At 35.1% G+C, this 11,257-nt stretch overlaps 1 protein-coding gene across 4 annotated transcripts in view; it reads left to right on the top strand.

Moving 5' to 3' along the window:
* Positions 1-11,257, top strand: part of LOC119669051 (circumsporozoite protein-like) — a 173,141-nt gene that overhangs the window by 107,312 nt on the left and 54,572 nt on the right. The window lies entirely within an intron of this gene.

The following is an 11,257-nucleotide window of genomic DNA, read 5'->3' as shown; positions in this document are numbered from 1 at the left end:
TGGTTGATATCTGATAACAACTCATGTACAAGTGAGTTTAGGTGATTTGATGGCGTTGTGTGGTAATTTTTCCTGATTGGTTATATTGCTTCAAACACTGATGGGACGTGGAGATCGCACTGTACTCTTTGAGACATACTATTGAGCAGCAGAATATAATTGTTCGGTGATGGCTTTGAATTTTGGCAAAGAAGGAAATACATAGAGCTTAATTTCAGGCTCAGTTGCTTATGCACCTGTTTCCAGGTTAGGTGCCTATCAATATAAACTCCCAGATACTTCGGTTGATCGGGTTGCGGCAATACGTTATTATTCATTGTGACTGGTGAGCAGTAACCATGGAGAAGACTGAATGTGGTTTGTTCAGATTTGAATTCATTGGCTTTCATGCGCTATTAGTTTAGTCACACTTGGATGTAGTGTGAATTGGTTTGCTTTAGCCATGGTCACTGTGTCATCCGCAAAGGTGCGTCGTACGTTAAAGATCCCGACTTTATTGTGGTCTGTTGGTCAAGAAGTAGGTGCTCTAGATGATGCGTGATGCAAGTTATTAGCCCGCATAGTTTGAAACAATTCTCGTCCTCTTGTAGTTATTTGTCTGGAGCTCCAGTGAGTATGCGTTGCATTGGATCTCCATTAGCTATATATGTTTAACCGGACGTGTGGAAAAATTTCTCAAAACTGTTGACTTTTTGGTAGTCAATAGATATAGTCTTTATATATAGACTGTTATTGATATTGACTGAAGAAATAGTTTTTAGTGTTTGATGTGCATGAAATAATCAATATCAGTTTTCACGACTATCGAGGCTCCTCTGCAAGCGATTTTAGATGCATGTTTGGAGCAATATATAGAATATTTCGAAATTCGAAGTGGCTTTTCTGGATGAAGTGGGTTTTAGATATTAATATGATGTGAATATTTTTGTTAGTGAGAAATGTCTTTAATTCGTTGCTATGTTGAGCTAGCTCATTCCAGATATAAATTTTATGTGTATTCATTATTTTAAAGTGTTATCGACGAATGCGGAAAATTTAGCATAGTACTTATATGTTGCCTCAGGGCTTTGAGCATCATATTCAACTCTGACATGTCATTGTTTTTTTTCTTTCTTTCTTAGCTTAAAAATAAAATATGTTTGGCTTCCTTGAGCTCTGAGTGTGTTGGAGGTCTTATGGCCTCTTTTCTACGGAGAGGTGGAACCGCTTTTTGCTAAAGCTATCTGTATACTTCACAACCCTTGTATTTAGCGGGCTGATTTTCGTTGAATTATTTGCATTTTACTTTATTGTTGATTACCTTGCAAGTACATTCTGATGCCAAGTGATTTCCATGGTGGTGCATGTGATTACAGTAATGCGTCTTTTTCTTGGACTACACTGATGTATGGATTGTTGTGTTCTCTCTAAAACGGAAGGAATGGAAAAAATGGATAAAGGAATTGGAATCTTTGCCAAGGACCTAGAGATTAATAAATACTACTATCTCTCCGATTCTACTTCAATATTTTAGGCCCAACATTTTTACCATCCTGAGAGCATGTTCTCTTTTTTTCAACATGAACCCTCATGAAAAGAAGTCAGGAAGCTACTAAAGCCGTATCAGTAGTCCGTATTTCATATAGATTAGTACAAAAATTTAGGTAACTTATTAATGCACTTTAACAACACTTTTGCGAGTGTGTTCAAATTCATATTTTGCTGGGGTATACTCAGCGATTGCGATTGTCCAGGGTCATTGCAATATAATTTTTATTTGTTGGGACAGAGTTCTAAAGAAAAGACCTGATTTTAAAATTTATTAAATTTTCCACAGAACTTCCGCCATACCTAACGGATAAGCGATAGCGATATTCCCAAGCTAACTCTAGTGTAGGTGGTAATCTAATATAGAAGGAAGTAAGCGCGATTGTTACACCGGGCACCTAAACAGAATTGACAGTAAATGCGAAGACAAAGACGCCAATGATTAAAGTTTGGATTGGTGCTGTGGACGCCCTTGTAGTCTGTATTCAAGTAAAGAAAATAATTTGTGGATTTTGAAACAGATGTTACTTTCAGAGAGGATAAACCATAGTCGACTAGAGATATGGATAGGTCTCTGAACCACCTCTAACTTTCTGAGTGGTATGGAGACCAAATGACCTTTTTGAAGAAGGTAAACCGATAGAAAACACAAAAGGGAAGCTATACGACTGCCTAGAAAGCAGATATAAATAAACGTGGTTACTTGTAATCACGTCAATTGTAGGTAACTCCAACAAAGAAAACAGGGTGGATGTATTGAAGTCAGATGCAACCAGAGTTGGACTGAAAACTGCACATGTATGTCTATGTCTGTTTGGGATGTCAAGATATCCAGTGAAAACTATGGTTATGTCACCAGAAGTCTGAGTTGGATTATTTTTTCACGTTCATTATCAACACATGCTTCAAACTGAGATATGTACCTTCCTTTTGGAAAGTGCTGAAGTAATAATGGTAGTCAAACCTAGCAAATCTGCATATGAAGTTTGTTCATATAGACTCAAATTCTGCTATCCATTTTGTTGAACGATTAAGAAAAGCATTAAAAAAGCGACTATCAATTAGTGAAGAACCAAAACCTGATTCTAAACCATCAATTCGACACTCAACAATTGAACTACTCCATCGAATTAGTAATATAACACAAAACTGTTTGGAAAAGAAGGAAATGTGTTCGGTAGTGTTCCTTGATATCTCGCAGGCATTTGACAAGGTGTGACATAAAGGTTCTTTGTGTAAATAACAAACGTTTTGCCATAACAATATTGCAATCTTATAGAATCTTATATAACAAATAGAGTTAAATACGAAGATTGCTACTCAAACCTAAAAGAAATTAAAGCGGTTGTTCCACAGGGAAGCGTTCCTGGTCCCATACTCTTTCTTTTGTTTACTAATGATATTCTAGTAACAGAAAATTGTAAAACTGCAACGTTTTCTGATAATACAGCTCTAATTTCAATTGGTTCTAATGAAATGGAAACAACTAAAACCCTCCAGATTTCTAATATTATTTCTATAATAATATTAATATTAATATTATATTAATAATATTTGTAAGTGGATGAAACAATGGCGACTCAAGCTGCAAATTATATATAAATGGACTGGAAATACCCTATGCGAATTGGTACATAATAAACCCCTGATATATAATCAAAACTTAAAGCCTCTTTGGACATATGGTATACAGTAAAGGGAATACACCACTAAGAGCAATATATTGATATACAACGTTCCCAAAACAAAACGCAAAGAAATATTGTAAATGCATCTTGGTACATTCGTAGTACAGACCTACATCGTTATATGGGAATCAAAGCCATCAAGGATGTATACAGTTGTTTGCGCAATGAAAATTACTCAACATGAAAATGCACACGATTTACAATTACTCAACGCAAGTAACTCAGCACGGAGATTAAAACGTTCAATGCCCTTTGACCTCATTAAGTACCAGGTGTACATTTGTTGTTCATAGCGACCAGCATTGACGGTTTCACCAGGTTTTAGGAGCTCGTGGTACACCACACCTTTCTGGTCCCACCAAACACACAGCATTGTCTTCTTGTCTTCTGGTTTTGCAGTCGATGTTGATGGTTGTCCCGGATTAACACATGATTTTTTCCGTTTAGGATTCTTAAAATAAATCCATTTTTCATTGCCAGTAACAATCCGATGCAAAACCGATTTCCTTTCGTGTCTTTGAAGCAAAATTTCACAAGTGTTTTTTCGGTTTTCCATCTGTCTTTCATTCAATTCATGTGGCACCCATTTTCCGCACTTTTGGATCTTTCCCGTAGTTTTTAAACGGTCAGAAATTGTTTGACAATAATCTTATGTCTAACTTTTGACAGGTGATGCTCTTGGCTAGAGAGAATAAGGGTTACAACTGGCTTGTAATACAACTCTAAATGCTTTGAAACTGTCAATATAAGGAAAGTTAAAAGTGTGAAATAAGACTCTATTATAATGTCTAATGGCAAGTCATCCAGTATTACAAAATAGCGGAGTTTTCGAAACTTTTAAAGTTTTCAAAATATTGTATTAAGAAGTTTGCTAAAAGAACAATGAAGTGCTAGAAATGAATATATACACACAGAAATGAAATCGAGAATATGCATCAAAGACAGATCGTTGAAATTGTTTAATTCCGTGGATGCTCATACCAATTCATAATTGCACTCAATTAAAACGAATGAAATATATATTCCATTATGAATATATGATTGGCTTTAAACCATACTTCTGTAAAATCAGCTGAATAACTCATTATCATTATCAATAAAGCATTTGTTACTGAATCACGGTTGTGATCACAGATACCTACTATTGAGTGACACGGCTTTAGACATAAACCCGTGATTAATCAAGCAAATGAAAGAATGAGGGAAAAAGAGGGATTTCTGTTATGATTTTAACAAAACAGAGAAAATCAAACACAATACAAATCCTGTAGATTGATCACTGGATAATGTAAAGTAGAACTCCATTCCAGCGGTTAACAACGTTAATCTTTATTTGTGAAAAATAATTGATAATAATAACGATAACGATTTAAAATCTGTTTCTTTAATCTAACGATTTTCAAAAGCGATTTTATCGAATTCAAGCAGGTCTAAGTAATTATCATTTTTTATTGCCCTTGCAAAACGTATACATTTTTGTGATCCATAAAAAGTACATATTATTTGTATATAACATAGATGCACACAGGTACGTATATAGTCGTCCACAATCAGAAATTTAAGAAATGTAATTAAGAAGCAACAGAAAACATCTGGTAATATACAGAAACTTTAACGATTTTTTCTCATAAAAGCAAGAGTCAGCTTTAAAAGAATTTAAAACTGCTGAAGAAATGAATGTGACAATGTCACAAATAGCAAATTTTGCAACTTTTGCAATAGTACTCATTGGTAATACCACTACAAATATTAATGATGTGATATAATAACTATAATTTTTATTTTGAAGGCCATGTTTATGGAAGATTTCTTTATGACTATGAAACCCTTGTAAAGGAAGCAATTGAGAAATATAGCGGTGCGTGGGTAAATGAACTTTTCGATATATCTGCAGGTTTTTCTACATCACTCGGTATTTATGTCGATTATGATCAGCTTGTCCAGGAAGGAGAGATAGATGACCGCAGTCAGCAGAGTGGAACTCAACAAATAAGTAGTATTTTATACATAAATTCTAAAAGTCAAGTATATCACACTAACAAGTTTTTTTCCAAGTCTAGATGAACAACCGTGTGAAATACAAAATCAGTCTGAAAATAACAATGCAATAAATATAAATCTAGATATTGGTCTAGAAGCGCATATAAATTCAATTAATCCAACAAATCCAAATCCAGAGGTGTATCCAAATGAACAAACGAATACGAATAATGACTTTTATCCGAACAAGCAAACGAATCCAAATGATTATAGTTATTTGGACGAAAATACAAATTCAAATAGCCACGAGTTTCAAAACCAGCAGCTCATTACAAATGAGGAAGAGACACCATATGAAAAATTTCCTATAGCAGATTATGATCCAGTCGAGCATAGGGATAATAGTGATTCCCTTTATCCTAATAAACAAACTAATCCAAATGAAGACGGGTATATAAACTACAAAGAAAGCCCAAATGATTATTTGATAACAAATGAAAAAACAAACTCACATGATCAGAATGGTCAGCCTGATCAGTATGGTCAGCCTGATCAGTATGGTCAGTCAGATCAGTATGGTCAGCCTGATCAGAACGGTCAGCCTAATCCCTATGGTCAGCCTGATCAGTATGGTCAGCCTGATCAGAATGGTCAGCCTGATCAGAATGGTCAGCCTGATCAGAATGGTCAGCCTGATCAATATGGTCAGCCTAATCAGAATGGTCAGCCTGATCAGAATGGTCAGCCTGATCAGAATGGTCAGCCGGGTCAGAATGGTCAGCCTGGTCAGAATGATCAGCCTGATCTGCCTGGTCAGCCTGATCAGAATGGTCAGCCTGATGAGTATGGTCAGCCTAATCAGTATGGTCAGCCAGATCAGTATGGTCAGCCTGATCAGAATGGTCAGCCTAATCCCTATGGTCAGCATGATCAGTATGGTGAGCCTAATCAGTATGGTCAGCCTGATCAGTATGGTCAGCCTGATCAGAATGGTCAGCCTGATCAGAATGGTCAGCCTGATCAGAATGGTCAGCCTGATGAGTATGGTCAGCCTAATCAGTATGGTCAGCCAGATCAGTATGGTCAGCCTGATCAGAATGGTCAGCCTAATCCCTATGGTCAGCATGATCAGTATGGTGAGCCTAATCAGTATGGTCAGCCTGATCAGAATGGTCAGCCTGATCAGAATGGTCAGCCTGATCAGAATAGTCAGCCTGATCAGAATAGTCAGCCTAATCAGAATAGTCAGCCTGATCAGAATGGTCAGCCTGATCAGAATAGTCAACCTGATCAGAATGGTAAGCCTGATCTGTATGGTCAGCCTAATCAGTATGGTCAGCCTGATCAGAATGGTCAGCTAGATCAGTATGGTCAGCCTGATCAATACGGCCAGCCTGATCAGTATGGTCAGCCCCATCAGTATGGTCAGCTAGATCAGTATGGTCAGCCTGATCAGAATGGACAGCCAGATCAGTATAGTTTGCCTAATCAGTATGGTCAGCCTGATCAGAATGGTCAGCCTGATCAGTATGGTCAGCCTGATCAGAATGATCAGCCTGATCAGAATGGTCAGCCTGGTCAGCCTGATCAGAATGGTCAACCTGAGCAGAATGATCAGCCTGGTCAGAATGGTCAACCTGGTCAGTATGGTCAGCCCGAACAGCCTGAACAGAATGATGAGTATGGTCAGCCTGGTCAGAATGGTCAGCCTGGTCAGAATGATCAGCCTGGTCAGTATGGTCTGCCTGATCAGAATGGTCAGTCTGATCAGTATGGTCAGCCTGAACAGAATGATCAGCCTGATCAGAATGGTCAGCCTGATCAGAATGGTCAACCTGAGCAGAATGATCAGCCTGGTCAGAATGGTCAACCTGGTCAGTATGGTCAGCCCGAACAGCTGATCAGAATGGACAGCCTGATCAGAATGGACAGCCAGAACAGTATAGCCTGCCTGATCAGTATGGTCAGCCTGATCAGAATGGTAAACCAGATCAGTATGGTCAGCCCAATCAGCCTGATCAGTATAATAAGGTTGGTCTATATGGTCAGCTTGGTGTGTATGGTCACGCTGGTCAGTATGGTCTTCCTGGGCAGTATGGTCAGAATGGTTACTATGATCAATATGGTTATTATGGTCAGTATGATCATTATCGTCGGTATGGTCAGAGTGGTGCCTGGTGAGTATGGTCGCCATAAACAATGCTGTTAGTCTGGTTAGCTTTTTCATTAGGTCAATAATAAATGAGGTCTCATCGGATATGAAAATCCAATTTTTTAGTTGCAAATAAACGCTGCTTATGTTGCGAATAATGGATATAATCAAGAGAATATGCATGGTTTACTTATAAATAGTTTAAAAATTAATGTAATGTTAATGCGAAAAAATATTAATTAAATAAAATAACAATAAAAGAAATTTTCGTTTCTGCTTTATTGACGTAGTTATTTACATATGCATACGTTTTCTCACAAATAATAATTTGTTCATATTGTGTTAATAATGCATTTTTATTTTTGTATGTCAGGAGATGAGAGTAAATATCATACTAAGTGTTGTATATATTGAATTACATGGTTTGTCTTTTCCGATAAAATAAAACAGTGTAGACCAAATTTTTTTGGCATTTCGAATGTTTTAGTAATATTTAAAGGTAACTTCATTTTGGTCCGAGACACTTCTTTGTCCTTTTTTAGAAACCTGCAATAATCTTAATGTTTTAAATATTCAATATTTTGGACTTTATAGCAGATTTTTATAGTCAGTCCATGGAGCGCCGAACAGAGAAGTATTTATAACTAGCATTATCATTTCTTACATTGTTCCGCAGTATCTAAAGTTTTATTTTAAGAAATTTTTAATAAATAAACATGTACACCTACAAAACAGTATTAATAAGCCACCTGCTTATAGATGGCACCCCAACCTAGATGTTGTACAAATACCAATTTGAATCTTATTTCCTATTCAGATATTAATTGAAATGTAGATATTAATGGAAATTATTTCATAGTGACCATTTCAGATGGCTGACAATAAATTCAGTCTCAAAAATACTACTATGATCTGCTAAGTGAAAGAGTAGTTTTATATTTAATTTCTCGCAAACTCCAAACTGGCCCAATTTGTTTTCGAGTCCTGAGGCATTTCTACAAGACTTGAGATACTCATGTGGAATCGCACTGGTTTCAATCCCGGTTGTTCTTGTAGGATAATGAGTTAAAAAACTGCCATAAACTGAGGAAGGTATCACATTTTAATTGATATTGCGACAGATTGTTGGACAGTGTCTTATACTTACTCCAAATTATTTGAAGTGAATATTAAGCTTAATAGCCTCAGATTAGTTGCAAGACAATAGGATGAATACAAAAAGCTTTTCTTGGGGTTATACAAGTGGTATTTGTTATTATGAAAATGACAGTTTCTATAATTTTATTAAAGGAATTTACCTACATTAATCATCTTTAATACATATAAACGAAATTTAACACGAGTTTACGCGCTTCGTGCGCCTTTTTATTTTATGAAGTTGTAGAGAGCCCAGGAAATCGGTCGAGCTGTCAAATCCCCATTTGTTTTCGAAGTCTGTTTAGTGTTCCTGATAAAAATTAACTTTTAAATATGGTATGAGCTAGTTATTATCCATTATTGAGAGCGTGAAAGTTGTTGTGCATTTATTGTTTGTTTGTCAAATTTGTTTGAATTCTTCTCTATTTATTCTTTGCTTAATGGAGTTAAAGTAACGATCAGAGGTGTTAATGACAACGTTATCAGTATTAGCTAATATGCTAGTATTGTTATTTTCAATATTCAGCTAATATTTTAAAAAATGTTATAAAGTGACAAACGAATATTGCGACTCTGTGTGGTATGGTACTTGGTGTGATATGTACCTTATGAACGAGAATTAAAAAACAAAAACGCAAAATTTTAATTTTTAATAATTTTCTTTATTACCGCCTTCAACGTAAACACGATCATTTAGGGAGTTTCTGAAATGCTCAATGGGAAAATTTTTCTCATCAAAGAACACAATGTTTGGAAATTCGCTACGTTCTTACAAGCGTAACAACTCCTTTGGTCTTTCGAGTCTAACTTTATATTGTTTTGGTGTAAGATCTTGTCCCTTTTGGAACTTAAATGCTTTACCTTGAGTTCATTTTGGAATATGCATCGCACACTTCGTTGGGATACTTTTTCAGTTCTTTGGCCATTTGATTACCACTACGACGTGGATTTCGCCCAAGTAGAGGCTAAACTTTCCGTACCATTTCAGGTGATAGGTGATGTTGCTACTTTTTGTCATCCACTAAAGTTTTTATTTAATAATGTCTAATAAAATAAAATAAATAAAATAAAACAAAACAAACATCACACTCACATAATTTTTCAATACACGAAATTGTACAACCATCAACAAAAATCCTATCATAAAAATCATACCTAAAATAAAGTGGGTCTCTTTAACTTTTGCTCTCGAATTTCAACGCGAATAATAACCACAAATTCGAATATTTGAAGACTCCGGATTTACAAAAAATTCAATTTTCTTTTAAATTCTGGAAACCAATTAATCGAATAATCGGGTAACTTCGGTTTATAAAATATCCGAATAATATCTTCTTCTTCTTCAGGGTGTCTTGACCGCTTCGAACGTTGACTAACATGATTGCGACTCTGATTTTATCTACAGTCTCTCGAAAAAGTGATCTTGTACTTTGACGTAAATTTTTCAAATAATATAAGCAGTATTATCCCGAATAGCAATTTGGGTCCAAATGATGAATTCGGTCCAAATAGCGGTTTGGATCTAAATTGTGTATTTGCTCAAGGCCAAATGTTGTATTTGGTCCAGATGATATTTTCGGGCCAAATGGTTCTTCAGGGCCAAATGATGACTTTGGTCGAAATGGTAAATTTGGCGTAAGAGGTGATTTTGGTGCAAATGGTAAATTTGCCTTCAATTGTGATTTTGGTCCAAAAATATTTTAGAAAAAAATTCAGATTTAATCAGTACAATGTGATATATTACCATTTTTGTTATGCAATTGACTCAACATATATTAACTTTATATCTTTTGTTTTAATTATTTGTTTTGTAATAGAAATATATATTTGATTGAGATACGATTTAGTTTCTTTATAGTTATAGATGTTTATACAAATTACAATAAATGAAGAAAACATATTATTACACGTAGTTTTCGTCTTTTAATTAAAGCAATTTGGCTGCAGAATACTTACGGTTTCACGAGTAATAAGTGAAGTCCGTCAAGTACTTTTTAAATTTTCGATCGGTTATTTCCCTTTTAACAATTTTTTCTCTATTTGAAAGGACCTGACTAAATTCGCTGACCAAATTATAATTTGCTGTTTTCACACCAATGCTATTGGATACATATTGAATATATATCTAATCTAGTATCACCCCAATTTTCTTATAAAAATCTTTTTGTTAATTTAAACCAGATGAATATGTTAGTAATTACTTTGAGACAAAAGTCGTTAATATTTTTTTTCAAGTAGTGATATTTATTTAATATTTTGACTAAAATAGTAAAACACAAAATACAACTGTAGAAATCGAAATGAATGAAAAGTGATTATAGCCCTACTATTAACTATGTTGATTTATGAAATGTAGCGAAATAGAGGACGAGAAGTTCGACAGGAAATGAAACTAACATAAGTACATAAAAATCATGAATGAACTATTGATATGAGAACTCGCACTTGAAATAACAGTTCAAATAAATATTTTTAGATCTGGAAGATATTTTAGATACATAAAGTATATTTGCATGCTCATGATAAAGCCCTAAAAAAGTGATTTTGTTCAATAGTGGTAGAGAAGGCTTTACTTAGCTCATTTGCAAATGTCAGTTACTATACCTTCTGCTCAAAAAGTATCCGGTATCCGGTAAGTATTTTAGATACATAAAGTTTTTTTGCATGCTCATGCTCTATATAAAAGTTCCCTAAGCTAAACTATAAAAACAAAGCTCTAAAAAAGTGATTTTGTTGAATAGTGGCAGAGAAGGCTTTACTTAGCTTAGCTGCA

This window comes from Teleopsis dalmanni, chromosome 1, assembly GCF_002237135.1.
Source record: "Teleopsis dalmanni isolate 2A chromosome 1, ASM223713v2, whole genome shotgun sequence".
Taxonomy (NCBI): Eukaryota; Metazoa; Arthropoda; class Insecta; order Diptera; family Diopsidae; genus Teleopsis; species Teleopsis dalmanni.
The sequence above is the reverse complement of the archived record's forward strand: the minus strand, read 5'-3'. Positions and strand labels throughout refer to the sequence as shown.